General features: G+C 37.0%; 1 protein-coding gene across 1 annotated transcript in view; it reads right to left on the bottom strand.

The window, feature by feature from the left end:
- LOC145661137 (uncharacterized) overlaps positions 1-16,112 on the bottom strand; it is a 107,293-nt gene that overhangs the window by 28,073 nt on the left and 63,108 nt on the right. The gene's annotated exons all lie outside the window — the stretch shown is intronic.

The following is a 16,112-nucleotide window of genomic DNA, read 5'->3' as shown; positions in this document are numbered from 1 at the left end:
CACGCCTAAACGACTAAACCGAGGAATGTTCATACGAAGACATTTCACTTTGCTGACACTATTGTGAACTAAGATAATCAATCCATCAATGTGTCTGACTATAGGGTTTCATAAGGAATATGATGCAGCCCGGATGGGTAATATCCATATTGTTGTAACAAAGCAAAAATTGATATACTCAATGTTGTTTTTGTATGTTGTTTTGTTTATGTTAAGCACGTTATTTTTAAAAAAATAGTATACCCATTCTTGACTTTGCACGTTATTTTGTTTACGTCAAGCATGTTATTCAAAATTTAATATACCCAATATTGATTTTGCAGGTTACTTTGTTTATGTCAAGCGTGTTATTTTTTTTTTTTAAGTTTACAGTATTTTCATTTCTTATATACTGTTTCTTATTTAAATTCACTTTTATTTTCTTCACGATTTCCTTTCTCCTCTCTCCCATCTTTACGATTTTTTATGCTAAGTTGTGACACGAATTAATGGTCTTTCCATTATTTTATTTGGGAAATTATATTCGGAATAACAAACTTCCAAGATATGAATAACTTCCTAGAATGAATTAATCTCGGAAGTCAAGATAACACTGTATTAGTTAAATTTTATATATAACTATTAAAATCACCTTAGAATTTAAGTTCTACAAGACTATAAAATTTGAAGATAGAAACATAAAATCAAAACACTGAAGTATCCGTTCATTTCAAAGAAAGAAAAAAATCCTTATTTTCTACATAGATTAATCGGTTCAGGAACTTAGATGGCGCGGAAACTCAGCACATTTTACTAAATACTCCAAATTAGAAAATATTACAAAACAGTAACAAAAGTGGAGATACAAATAGAGTAAAATATTGCTGTAACGAACGCCAACATAACGAAATGTTCTGAATTCTGAAATTTTACTTACGGCCCTTCTCTTTTCTCCCTATTTCCTGTGTGTTAAAACCACTATAAATATTGAAAATTTCGCCTTTTGTCTATATTTAACCTTACTTTTTTACAAATATAATAGAAATGTATGCTTTATATGATATAAATAACATGCAAAATGAAGATAAATAAAAAGAAAACCACAGTAATAAAGTGCACGAAAGCAGAAGAGGAAGGGGCAAACGTAAGGCTAGATGAATAGAAAATCGAAGACGTTAAGGCGTTCCCCTATTTAGGAAGTCTAATATCCTCGGATGGAAGAAGTGAAAAAGACGTAAGTCAAATAGCGCAGGCTAAACAAGCATTCAATTCATATCAAGAAATGTGTCGCTGGACGTTCGTAAACGATTTATTATTAAGACCCTGGAGTGTGGCGCTTTACTGATCAGAAATGTGCACATTGAGAAAAGCTAAGATATCCAAGCTGGAAGCATTTGAAATGTGGTGTTGGCGCAGAATGCTGCGCATACCATGGACCGAAAGGAAAAGAAATGAAGACGTACTAAAGGCAACTAATGAAGGACGACAGATCATGAAGATAATAGGGAAATGAAGAAACAACATGCTTGGCCATGTTATTTGGTACTCTCATTGGATCATCGTGCTGATTGAGGGAAAGGCAGAAGGGAAACCAAAAGAGAAAGACCAAGGAAATAATATTTAGATGCACTTACGAAGACGAGACCTTATCAAAGTATAAAATGGCTCTTCTAAGAGAAAGAGAAGTTTTAAAATTTACACGTTGCCCAACTGTCTTTTTCGCTTCCGTGACCAAGTCGGTAGAGCACGCGGCTAGTAATCCAAAGGTTGGTGGTTCGCGCCTACCCTGGAGTGTTTTTTTTACTTGTTTAAAGTGCTTTTTTAGACTCACCTTAATGTAAACATATTACGCATATAGCCGATTTAACATATTTGGGGGAGTAATTTTGTGGTTCATTGACGCTAACGGCATGGGGAACATACATAGAACATACTAGGCACGTTCCCCACATACATGTAAGGCATGTGCTTAGGGGCGGACATAGGCTAGGGGAAGTGTGACTATCTTGCCATCCATGTGATTTCTCTCTCATAGGTACATAACGCACATACTGAACACATTCCCATGTACCTGAGGGAACATGATAGGCATATGCCTGCTATGTTATGCTGTTAGGGGCAGACCCCACAAATTTCGACCTTTCTATAAATTTATTCACTTTTCGTGGCGATTTTATAAATTTTAATTTAATTTATCCTCATATTGAATTTGGACATCCTCCAAAAAGTTTGAATACTCCCTGAAATAAATTCCTGCGTACGCGCCTGTATAGAAGCAATTTTAAAGTAACCAATGACCGTCATTCCATTTCATCAGCTTTGCGCAATTTCTAATAATGCAAGTAAGTCGTAGCAAAAATAAAGACATTAAAAAATAACAGCAAATTATATTAAGGATTTGTTTTAGTTATGTATGTTCATTTTAATGTAACATTTCCCCTTATGAATTGTTTAACATGCTAATTTTATTTAAAACAAATAGTTGCATAATAAATAAATGTTCAAAGTGGTGACATTTCAAGGTACTGCACTTACATTCTTTCATTGTTTAATTACACATTTCCCACTTTTTGTAGGTGAGTCCTTGAACACTCACTTATTCCAGTAAAGCAAAATTTACCTGTAAACAAATTAATTTCGGAGGTACCGAAATTTCGTTATAGCATTATTTCACTGTATCAACGAAAACCTGCTGAAGAAAAATTTGATGTGAGTTTTTAAATTTCGGACAACTTGTTTTGTAGCAAAGAAACACAACAGCAGCGATTTATGCAAAACTGAATGTTTGGGTTTGCTGACACGCATGAGATAAATCTCCTTATGCCTTCCCAGTTTCCTCTATGGATAAACGCTCGCCTCGCTCTCGCTCTCGCTCTCTCTCTCTCTCATGATATATGATTTATCACATTGTGAAACATCGTCTTCTTCCCTTTCCAAAAGGGACGTGATGAATCATTGTGAAGATACGCATCGCTTCCGCTCATGACAGGCGCTTCAACAACACAGATCAAGCATTAGGCTTGCCTCAACAATGACGAACACACTGTCATCAACAATAGACAACCGCGCTTAGTTTCAAACTCCTTCGCCACCTGCTTTATTCTAGAATTTTAGGCATCACAAATACTATGCTCTAGGAAATCGTGGCGACTCCAATTCATATTTCACGCTCTTATTTTCTTTCTTTCTTCCTTTCTTATCCTCTCCTTGCAACCAGCATTCATATGCATATAAACATACAAAGGTAATTCATAACTGACATCACATTCTTGGATAAATTACTCCTCATTTGTCAACACTGACTGTAACAAGGCATACTCACATACAGAAACAAGAAGTAAATTTTTATATAGTGTTGCATTAGAATTAAGAGCTATATACGTATGTACTAGAAGTACCGAGATAGTTGCTAGTTTTTAACATTTTGATTAATGGTTTCTAACCACGTAAAAAATATGAGACCACCCACAAGCACCCGCTTTTTACTGCATCCGCCTGTAAATCACAATGTTCATTTGACGTATACGATCCACTACTGGAACATGGATGATTAGTCTAAAGGAAGAGGTTAAAGAATGCGCAATGTGTACATTTTAAATGGAATAATATACTTGTGAGTCCGCATCCAAGTTCATTACATTTCTGCATTCACATTTAGAAATAAACACTATTTATAGCATTTCTTTCTATATCCTCATGCAGGAAAATACTCTTGCCATAGTAACGTGTTTGTTTGCTTCGCAAAATGCTGTCAACGAGTTCTGTTCACTTGTTTTATTTATTTATTTATTTTAACAATGACTACGTTGCTCGCAGCTAAATTCATGGAAATCTGCGTCAGATATATTATTTATCCTAAAAATATTCCAAAGAATGCACGAAAATTCCATAAAACTGTATTGAATAGTTAATAGAATCGAAAAGTGTTTGGCGTATTTTGAATGAGAAATGATTACGAATTTGTGGAAGAGTAAGAAAGGATGGACGAAAAACTTGTGGCTCCTTTGAAATTCTAACGGATCAATTAATGAAGTAATACGGATAAATTAGACTACGGTCGATTCCATAATATTGCCGCTGATCTAATAAAATGGTCCTCGTAGGAACCTATGCACACGCTCCTATTTTCTGAAATTAGAATTCATTCTTTAGGTTGGTTGGTTGATTTAGATTTTAGCGTTCCTTTCAGCACTGAAGCTACGAGACGTGGGTCTACAGCTTAACCTGGGATCCGAACCATGTGAGCTCCCACCGGGACTCGAATCCGGGCCTCCTGTGCAAAAAGACGAGTACGCTAACTATATAGCCATGAGATAGCCCTACTGTTCTTTAGGGCTCGAAAAGGTAATAAAACATTTTTATGAGGGGGAGGGGATTTTACTATGGTCTTAGGAACGGACCTGCTCTTTTTAAAATAAACGTAGCATTAGGAGAAAAAATCTATTTAAAAGATTATGCATTGCATATCTCTCGGACTTATACTTGCCGCGACCTTATCCTGATAGCCGAGATACGCAGCTTCAATTCAGGCGACTCCGCGCACATTACATAGTTCCTCCCGTTACACAAGTAAAACATTACTTAGGAGATCAATTCAAAGAGCTAATTGAGTTCAAGTATATAAAAATGTCAATACAGAAACAATATTTAAAATAAATGATACTACATTTATTAGTAAAGGGTTATGAAAATGACGTCACGACTCAGAATCGGAAAGAGAGAAGGAAAGAAAGGAGTGAAAAGCCGGCAGCTAAGATGCGAGTCTCTTGCAAGTGTTGCAAGATTATAAACTTGAAAAATCTTATAACAAAAGCAGAGGACCAGTAAAATTACTTAATTGGTCAATGTTAGAAACCGTCCACAATGGATAGGAAATGGCTTAATATTTTTATAAGATATATAAATTAAATAGAGTAACTACCCCGTAAGAACCTTCATTGCCTGCTGATAAATGAAACAAAAGAAATAACGGAACTCACATGTAACTTCTGCAATTTTTGTGCAGAGAGTAACACTGCTCTGCCAAATATCGTCTTCGCGCGTGCGTTAGAGTGGGTACGTGGGTGTACTGAAACTGAAACCATGAAGAGTGTTAAGCGCGAAGTTGAAAATATGAATGAATCCGAATTATCATCTTCTCAGTATTATCGCAAGGGAAACCTCTTTAAAGTCAAGCAAAGTAAATTGTCAACAATTTGTACGCTCGACTGAGAAAAATATGCAGACAAAACTATTGAAGAAATTGTTAATGTGATTGTTGCCGGTTCGCTGTGGTTTACTCAGTGCCAATGTAGAGTTGCTGTGCTTTTAGAAAAAAAATCGTATTTTTAATTTATTGTGTGGGAGGGTGGCTGCTCGTAGTTTCTGTTTATGATTGAGCTTTTCCAGGTAGATATATGAGAATAACTTCATTTCTTATCCTTTCTTACCTTAATCAATTGAAATGAATAAGCAAAATAGTTTTCATGCTCTCGGGTTTTTATTGTGAGGATTGCAAATACATGACGTGCGAATTTCCAATACATTTATTACTATTGTCGTGTCTTCATGAATTATTAAAACAAATAGACCAAGAAACATATTTTTCGTAAGCGGCAGGAAAATGACGAGAAATCATCGCTCCGCGCGTATCAACTGAAACTCAGAACAGCGCCAGTTGAAACCCTGGCGATTGAGAGCCAAACCAAAACACACACACACACACATACAAAGGCTTCCCTGTGAAAAGGTTCGCGCGCCGACATGTATTAATGCGCTTGTGATGCGGCTCTCAAGTTAACATTGCGTTTAGTATAGGCAACGTGTCTGAAATCGAAAACGAATTTAAGCGTTCTCAAATCTATAACGTTATAGGACAATAGATGAATGTTTAGCGTTTGGATCGCACGTTTCATATAGCCTAGGTATTGAAAAGGGACGATAAACTCCAAATCAATTAATATATTCCTGGAACGCTGTAACTATTAAGAAAAGAAAGAATGAAATCTGGCTACGCTCTGATACTTGTCGACAGACAGAGACTTTCTGTAAGATTCCCATACTTAAGTTTTAGCACAGTTTGGAAGTCAATAACTAACAATGTCTACATTTTGCAGGTAGAGTTCTAATGGATACTGATAACAAGGTTTATGAACAAAGAGATCACTGATAAACGGTGTCGTTGAGGAATAGTAGTGTTGACAGGAAAATGGTAATGAAGTCAGATTTGGCATGAAAAATTTTAAAAAGCTGTATTTATCCAGAAGACATTATAGTTAAAAGAAATGCTACGGGCTCAATTGATATTGCTAATTATATCAGGTTGTCTAAGTAGTATTGAGTCTTGTAAGTAAAAATTGAGAAAACATTTATCGTGATTTGAAAATAACATTGTTAATCCATATACTGTACTTACCATCTTATTCGATGACATTCTGCCATTTTCCCGGCAAAACCATACTGCATACATAACGAATAGAACTAGATTCTTAATTCTATTCGTTATGCTGGCTATAAAACTTCTGCGGTTTCTGGTTAAAAACTTATGACACGTGGTTTTTACAGACCTCTTGAAACACGGATTTCTGCAGAGATCGAAACAAATGATCTGACAATGCCAGGTCCCGACTATACGGAGGAACTTTTTAGCCAAGTTCTCTCAATTTATGATGGGTTGTTAAAGGTGTGTGCGGTCTGGCGTTGTCAGTATGGTATGTGACGCTCTTTCTATTCACCAATTCCGGTCGTTTCTTTTGAATTGCTAGATGCACCCGCGCTATCTATCAACAGTACAGGTCCCAGTCTATCGTTCTTTCCAGTGGCAGCAGCCCATGATGCACAACGCCCTTCCAATCCCATCAAATGCATAACGGGATATCCTGGGTGTCAGTGTGGGTTTTGCCACAGACTATAGAGCTTCTCTTCGCTTCGACCACGATCTTTTTCGCACAATGTTGTCGTAAGTTATCCTTTTTTCATGACTCGTGATCAATTGCTTCAGAAATGGATCGAGTTCGTTACGCTACACTAGAGATTCGCAGATGGAAATTCGATCGAATAAATGTTTTTGCGTAATTTAATGAGGTACCCAAACGTCGAGCTTCCTTTTGTAACCACCTTGTTCCAAATGATTTAACGATTTGGTGATGGATGTTTAGATCGTTGGTGATGACTTCTTACACACCAGTCTTGCTCGACTTTTTCCAGAATATCATCCATTTTTGCTATGATTGGTCGCCCACTGCGAGGAGCATATTGCACATTGACATTTCTAGAGCAAAAGCGACTGAACCATCTTTTGGATATTGCTTTTGATAGCATATCTTGACTATGAGTAGCATTAATTTCTTCACGAGCATGCGCAACATTTGAGCCTTTATCAAAATATAATTGTAAAGTGTAGCGCAATTTTGTGGAAAGTTCACTCATCTTCACGGTCCAATATATTACGTTTGATTATAAGAATTCCAACACCTTTTGCACACTTACTAGCTCTAACTGCCAAATGCCGTTAGGATTCACCCACTGCTACAGACATACCGTGAGATTTGGGAACTAACTCCATCTTGTAGGCAAACGGCTCTGCACAATTCAGAGTACTTGATACTAAAAATTTTGTTTAACAACACTAACCTTTAAAACTTATAATGTATACTTGCTTAAGCATGTATTACATAATATAATAAGTATGTACGAAATATTAAGATGATTATCAGCGCATGAAATCAGGAAGTAAAAATGGATAATATTTTATGTGTTAACAGATACTGAATGAATTATTCCTGGAGTTTCTACTGAATAGATAGATTAATTTGATATCTTAGCTACTTTCTGTACAAGTATTCGTAAACTTGTAAACGCAAACAGATCTGTACATACATGTTTTGAGTCATTATTTTCTAACAAGCGATTCAAAACCTGTCAATTTCATTATCTTTACAGGAACTAATGATCATGCCACCTAGTAAAAAGTGCCCACGCGTGGGTAAATTTCTAAATGAGCTTTTTATACTAATTTAAGGATGCTGAATACAACGGAACTAGCTTTAAACTTATTCGCCCATGGTGCCACGAGAAAAGTGATCTCAAAGCTGTAGTATTTGAGGTGCCGCTTAAGCTAATAGTAAGAATGTTCCTGACTCCACGAAAGGATAAGTTTAAAAATAGTTTCATGCCATTCAATATCTTCAAATTAGTATAAAAAGTGCACTTAGACATTTATCCATGCGTAGAAACTTTTTACTAGTGACATGGTCGTTAATTTATTGGACTGCCATTGGCATAGGCGCTTACTTTTAAGTTTCTCAATAGGTGCTCAGCGTCGACACTAAAGTCAAATATTCTTTTTATTACTTTTTTTGTTTTTAGTAGATCCAATAGGGCAGTTGTTCCCAAATTCTTTCTGAGAGGCGAGAAAAAATTAACAAGAGCTGCTAAAATAAAATGAACTGTGAAATCATTTTTAACTTGTAAAGGCTTTGTGAAACGATTTCCTAAACTTTATATTGAACAAAATTCCTAAACATTAAGATTTTGTTTGTGAATTTCAGACGTGTTTAGCAATATTGGCTAAAACAAGAAGAGAGAAAGTTATTAAAATAATAATGGTTATAGTCAAACCTTTAGAACATTTTAGAATAATTTGAGTGAAAATAGAAAATGATTCAACTGGCTTGTAATTTATCTAAAGCACTTTACACTTTTAAAACATAAATTAACAACTTCAAACTAGTTCTTTAAAGAAATAATTATACAAAACTACACCCACGGATTATTAATATCATTATAATGTTATTTCGCTCGATCTTCGATATGCCGTAAACCTGAATAGTCTAAAATAGGTATTGATAAATGATTATTATTCAACACATATGCATCCTTATCTAAAATTAACCTGCGATCACATGAACTATAGGCTAGTTTCCTTTTATTATTAACTGCACGAGTGGGTGCTGAGCACTCATTAAATACTTCCAATGGGTGCTTGAGACTCGAAGCATCCCGTAGTCGACGTCTATGGCCACTAGAATATATAGGCAACTACGCAACACACAAGTGTACCATTGGACAGCAAGCTACAAGGATAAAGGATTAAGATTTAGATTTATGGGCTTTCCGCATCTATGTCAATGTTAACTCGTCACATATGAGGGATGACGTCCTTCGGCGATCACACTATCTGAGGAAAGAGAAAGAAGAAAGAATTGGGGAAGGAAGGAAGCGACCTGGGATCTGTATGTTAGATACCATCCCGGCATTTGCCTGGTGTGAATGAGGAAAACCCAGGGAAACCTCACTCAGGATGGCTAGCCAGAAAAAGCTTTTACTCTTTTTCGACCGAGTGTCCCCTCCGGGAATCGAATCCGGGACCGCTCGCACGAAAGGCGATAGCGTTAGCAAATATTCTTCGCGGAGCCACTAAAATGGTAAAGGAAACACCAAGTAAGTTTTACTTCTTCTAGTTTTCATTTTGCGATTATGTTCAGATTTTATGCCCAACTTTATTACTGAACTGACATGTTATGGAAAAGGTTTATTGCATGTATTGTGGTTGTTCCTTTTGAATATTCAGTTGGGAAGTAATATCCAAAACAAAGAACTTCTACTAGAAGCTAAAGCTTCCTTCAAATTTGTTAAAAAATGAAAACAAAAAGCTTTGAAGCCTAACATTATACCTTTCGTAAGTCAAAACACATTCTTTATTTTTTTCTGCCCACGGCATGAGAAGCCGTATAACAAAAATGTAACTGCAAAATTTGCTCTAGATTAGTTTTTGTTTGTGTTCTGTCATACTCTCTTTCTCTGTCTTTCGCCACCATAACGTTTGATAAAATTTAAGATGATTCAAGAAATAAAGTGAGTTCACCGTTAACTAAGGACCAAAAGAAACCATCAGTCTCCGCAGTTACATCTCGAGAGATGGCACTGGTCCAAATGTACCGCCCTCGTGCAACTACAAGCCAAATCTCCACTCATTATTTCTGTTCGCTTGTCACTTTCAGACTATCACACACTCTCAGAAAAATGCCTATTGTACACTACGTACATGTTCTAGAGAGCTCTCCTTCTGCGAACAGTTCAAAGAAGAACAAGAGAAAAAAGTGTCACTTCACAATGTCACAAAGAAACCGTTCCATTCACAACAGTCAACAAAGATAGGTAGCACAAGTTTCAGAAAAATGGCGAATGACGAAACCGTTTTATGTTCTCAAGTTTCGAATCTATGCTTCACACTAATTCAGTTAATGAGAAAGAGGGAGTATTTTAACTTCTAATACAAGGTGTCCCATAATGATAATACACATTTTCTTTTAATTTACAAGTTTTTGCTTATTAGCATAATATTTCACCGGTCGGATAAAATATTTGTTTTACATCCCACGCTTCTGCCGCCGAGGCTGAAGGAGACGGTGATGATGAGAAATGAATGAAATGGTGGAATGAAGAAAGTGGGAGGAAACGGGAAAACCCCGAGAAAACCTACACACACGGTGTTTCCTCACCACAAAGTTCACTTGGCTTGAACGGGAATCGAAGCAGGGACCTCACGCACCAGAGGGAAATACTCTACCACTGAACAACTGTGGCCCTATTTCACCAGTGGAGACTACTCAGTTAAAGCTCAAAGGTGGTTTCAATATTTTCGAAAGCGTTGACCATCGTTCCGGAAGATAATTCTACCCAGTGTTTAATAACTTCCGTAAGACAGGCAACAGAAACACGAAGCTATTTTATGGCCCTCACCCTTGTATGTCAATGTCTCATACAGCCTTTGTGCTCAAAAGAAAAGGATGCAAAACTTCAACCAACCAACCGAATTATCTGTAAGACAAAGTTTTGTAATTTCCTCCACGCCTCATTTCCAGATTCAGTTATGTCTGCTGGCTGTCCAGATTGTCGCATCTAGATCTAATCCTACCAAACGACTTCTTCTGAGCTAATCTTAAAGAAAAGTGTGTATGCTGAAAAAACTCTGAACAACTCTAGAACTCAAAGCAAGATTTCAGGTTCGATTCCCGATGAGAACTCATGTGGTTCGGATACCATGTTGAGCTGTTAAGTCCACTATACACATAGCCTCGATGCTGACAAGGAATACTAAACTCAAATCAAAGATGTGCTACACCACACTATGACTGACATGCCATAGCTCACGAATATTCTCTTCGAGATTATGGTCATCAAGGCATCAAAATGTCTTGTGATTTGACATTCAAAATGCTATTCTCTTTGTTCTCCTTACTGGAATTTTGGCTCCAATCTAAGGCAGTTTTTCTTGAAATTTTTAAGTCTTGTAAGATTCTTCTGCCATATTCCACGACATATCTGTGTGAGACAATACTTTTCCACCTCGTACATTCGTATATATGAAGAACAAATAAAGAAACATGCTTACCGTGGAGCCAGTTCTTCATCTGAAATTATCCAGTTTTGATCCAGACGTACGGTAGTTGACGTCTAAAAAAAGCATCACCTATCACATTAACTGAATGTTGAATTCATAATATTAAGCCTATCTGTTATGATCATATATTTTTAACATGTCCGTTTATTACAGTATTACATTGTCATAAATGACTCATTAGTGCTGTAAAATCGTAATTTATCACTTCATTTCTATAATATGTAAAATATATTTTTAAAAAGCGTTTTTAGATTTCATGGAGGGGAAGATGCGGATAATTAACAGTTTCTACAAATGGTTCACGACATCAGAAAAATTGGTACATGCTGGGCTAGGCAATGTACAGTCATGTCCAAAATTATTGTCGCATGTCAATAAATATATTGTTGTAGGAATATAACTTGATAACGAATTCGCCCGGTATTTCTTATAATGTTATTATGTGCATAATTAGCAAAGGCATGTATGTGGCAAATTTCATGTCAAAAGAGCAGTAAATAAGAACAATAAAATGAAAATAAAACTTTCTTGTCCATTTAGCACCATTTTGTATTACACATTCTAATTTTCGTATTTATAACTCTTTTCCTATGAAATTCGCCACAAATAGAGTGGAGAGGGGCAAGAATACGATTCCCTAAAAACAGGGGAATATATTCGCGTATGGCAATAATGCCTCACGTGAAGTTTGATGTTAATAGCATCTAGAACCTAAACAAGTTTGAGTGTGCTGCGGAAAACTATTGTCCGTTTACTATAGCTTGGCGTTGTGTTTTGACCACACAAAACCTGGCTAGTGAATCTTATCAGACCTTCCCTTTCTTTTCCCTTAACGCGATGGTAACAGTGGCACCAACTCATCAACTTAACCACTAGCAGAGTTTGATATTTGCAAGTTGAGTAAATTTCGAAACAAACAGTTTACTTCTAATCCGAATTTATTGGTACAGTTCTGCTAATAGTTAACTGTTCAGGTTGGTCTCTTTAAACATTGCGTCGTGAGGAGAAACGCAGTCTTACAGGAGAATAGTATTAGGATTTTAAGAAAGTAGCGAGGAAGAGAGCGAGGATAAGCAGGATGAGAAGGAAGAAAAAAGAAAGATAATTAAAGAAGTACTTCTATATTTACTTCATAACGAATTTAAACAGTCATAAAACGAAAGAAGGATATCGGAGTCCACACCACAATATTTGCAAAGGTGTTGGCAACATAATATTCTGGCGGAATATATCTCTCGCCAATTCTGGAGCCTCAACGTTCGGTCCAATTCTGGCCTTACAGAAGTTACCATCTAGGCATTCACCCCGTGGGACTGAGGAAAACCTTAATAAGGAAGACCGGTCGTAGCCGGGTTCATGCCCACGCTCGATCTATCTATTTTAATGCTTTGTTTATAATTAAATATAAACTAATTATTTGCTGAGCAAAACTATATATTTTCATTACAATTCAACACGTGTTACAGTTTCACCAACTAACTCTTTGGCTTCATCAGACACTATGTGTTGAATTTTAATGAAAATATATAGTTTTGCTCAGCAAATAATTAGTTTGTATCTATTTTAATGCCTTTTTGTGTTGGACAGTGTCTGGTAAGGGCACCCAGACAGTGAGGGAAAATCTGTAAGTATACTGCTTAGAAACGTTTAAATGTAAAATTCGCTTTATACTGTACTTTGAACACACAATTCAAAGTGTATTTTATTCTTCCTACAGCAGCATGCTTTATTTCCTAGTACTTTAAGTCTATGGTTGTAAATCATTATTATTATTGCATCATAATCCTCCTTCTCAAAGCTCGTTCAATTATTATGAAATTCTAGATTTGGCAGTTTGCAACATTGCAAACCTTCAGCAACAAGCAATACGTTACGAGAATATTTCCACCTACACTTGCATCGAAATTCCCAGCCCCTGTTTACAATCAGTACAATACGTTTCTGTCGCATTATAATGAAAACAACGCTGTCCACCGAACCTAACGGTCTTTGCTCTCTCTGTTTATTGTTTACAACATAAACTGCAATTTCCCAATATTGCCAGGCGTACAAGATTTTCGCATACTTTCGAACAAGAACACGTACAAAATTGTGGGCATTATATGTAAGATTGAGTTGAGTTGATTTTAGTTTAGCATCCCGCTCAGCAGCGAGGCTATATGAGATGTGGACCTACTGTTTTAACGTGGAATCCGAACCACATGAGCTCCTGCCGGGAATCGAACCCGGGCTCCCATGCCAAAGGCGCGTACACTAACCACTTAGCCACGAGGGAGTTCTATATGTAAGTTCGACGCTTCATCTGCCTGGCAACCATGAATTAACCATAGGTTTGAGAAGCAAGCTTTTGACGCTCGCACTTCAATTGTTGTTTGTGAACAATTTTCCATCCTAGAGCGAACGGACAATATAAGCTATCTAGGTAAGTATTTATGCCTATTAGAAAGTTTGATATAATATTGGGACATAAATACTTAAGGTATAGCTTACACAATTTTTTATTGATTTCAAAGTACTGTACAGCATTAGTTTCTAACATATCCATTGTTTGATAGGTTGGAGTAAATTGACTTTCTTCCAACAGTTGGCAGTGCAACATCAGGGAAAAGTCCATTGTGTAGTTAGGGGGTAAGGATACGCAGATACCGACAGTGTTTCTTCCAGACCTGTTTTTTGGATGGCACTGCCCCCGGAGCTCTGAGAGTGCCCCCCGGAGGAGACCAAACTTATACGTCTACAATATAATAATAATTAGAATAGTACCAGCAGTGCCCCGCTGGGAATACTAAGTGTGCCCCCGGAACATTTTTTCTGAAAGAATGATGATACCGATGAGGCAAGGATACGCGTGCGTACTTTTGCCCTTTGTTTCTATGAAAAAATCCAATTTGAATTAATCTAACAATCAAAAAAGAATGTGGGTTCCGTTGTAATAGACAGTGACGGCAAACGTTACAAACACTAGTTAGCATATGTAGCCTATAACGTTAAGAATTCTGAAGAATCCTGATATTTTCTTATGTACGACGGACACATTGTTATTCTAAATATCTCCTTACATAACAATATCTAAGGGGGTGTTTGAGTTTTCGAAACAAATAAAAGTCTGAGACTGTTAAATCTGCAGTTGTTGAATAACAGCACGCTTGTTTATTTTATTCAGGTTTCAGAAATACTGCATTTTGTCTCTTTTAACGTATGGTGAAAAAAATTTGCACAAAATTTGCAACACTGCAGGCCATGGCAACAGTGAACTCTGGCACACGATATGAGCTATGCAGGAAGAGTAGTGTATCTGTCGTGTACTAGCAAGTGCAGGAGAGGAATGACGCAGAATGAAATGAGTCTGGCGTTAAATGAGGAACAACGTCGTAAAATAATCGTGCAATATTGGAAAGACAATCCGAATGTTAAAAAAATGAGAGCTTGTGAAACACTTCCAGCCTGTAGGACATTCAAGATGAACGGTGTATGATATTGAGTCGAAAGTAGAGAAGGGTATGAACTAGTGCTGTCGAAATCGGTTTTTGAAAAAACCGAAAACCGGTTTTTGAAAAAAGTGAAATTTCATAAAACCGAAATGTCGGTTTTGAAAACCGCTTTTGCGGTTTCGGTTTTGAAAACCGCTTTTGCGGTTTCGGTTTCGAAAACCGCTTTTGCGGTTTCGGTTTTGAAAACCGCATTTGCGGTTTCGGTTTTGAAAACCGCATCTGCGGTTTCGGTTTTGAAAACCGCTTTTGCGGTTTCGGTTTTGAAAACCGCATTTGCGGTTTCGGTTTTGAAAACCGCATTTGCGGTTTCGGTTTTGAAAACCGCACTTGCGGTTTCGGTTTTGAAAACCGCATTTGCGGTTTCGGTTTTGAAAACCGCATTTGCGGTTTTCGGTTTTCAGAAAATCGGTTTTCTCAAAAACCGAAAACCGCAAATGTCACAAAAATTCAACAGCACTAGTATGAACGTAGAAAGGAAGGTCGGAAATCGATGCTAAGTGATCCCAAAGTGTTGAGACAACTTTTAGGAGCTACTACAGATAAGGTGGTAAAATCGTACCGGGAACTTGGTAGAAAATGTTGCTGTGATAAAAGTACAATGAAGGACGCTTTACGAAAATGGGACTTACCATACCTAAACGGAAAACCATGCCGAATGTTACGGAATGCCAAGTTGTGGTTCAAAAACAACGTTTAAGAACTGTGGTCACCAAAACGTTCACTGCTATAAATGATGTAGTGTGCAACATGGACGATGAGACCTATTTTACATTAGACGGTCACGAGTACTACGATCTATTGATTGGTGATATGCCTGATTTAGTGCGTTCTTCTGCAAAATCAAAATATTGACAAAAAGTGTTGCTATGGCTTGCAATGAGAGAAAAGGGACTCTCTAAAATGCCGTTTTTTACCACCGGTCGTGAGCTAAACATTGAACGGTATGTGAAGTTCTGTCTGCCGAAAGTTAAACACGTATCACCGTGGAGACAATGTGGTGTTTTGGCCAGATATAGCTAGCTGCCATTACTCTACAGCAAGTCTTGCAGTCATGGCACACTACAGTATACGCTACATACCCAAAGATCAAAATCTTCCTAATGTTCCTCAACTTCGGTCTATTGAAGATTTTTGGACAAATTTAAAGAGACAAGTGTATGCCGATAATTATCAGCCAACATTCGTTGCAGGTCTTATCCAACGGATCCGTAGATGCTTGAATGAAAATGATACATCGTGTTTCGCGTCATCCATGCAGA

Source organism: Thermobia domestica, chromosome 9 (genome assembly GCF_964235325.1).
Source record: "Thermobia domestica chromosome 9, izTheDome1.hap1.1, whole genome shotgun sequence".
NCBI classification, from domain to species: Eukaryota; Metazoa; Arthropoda; class Insecta; order Zygentoma; family Lepismatidae; genus Thermobia; species Thermobia domestica.
This window is presented reverse-complemented; position numbering and strand designations above follow the sequence as displayed.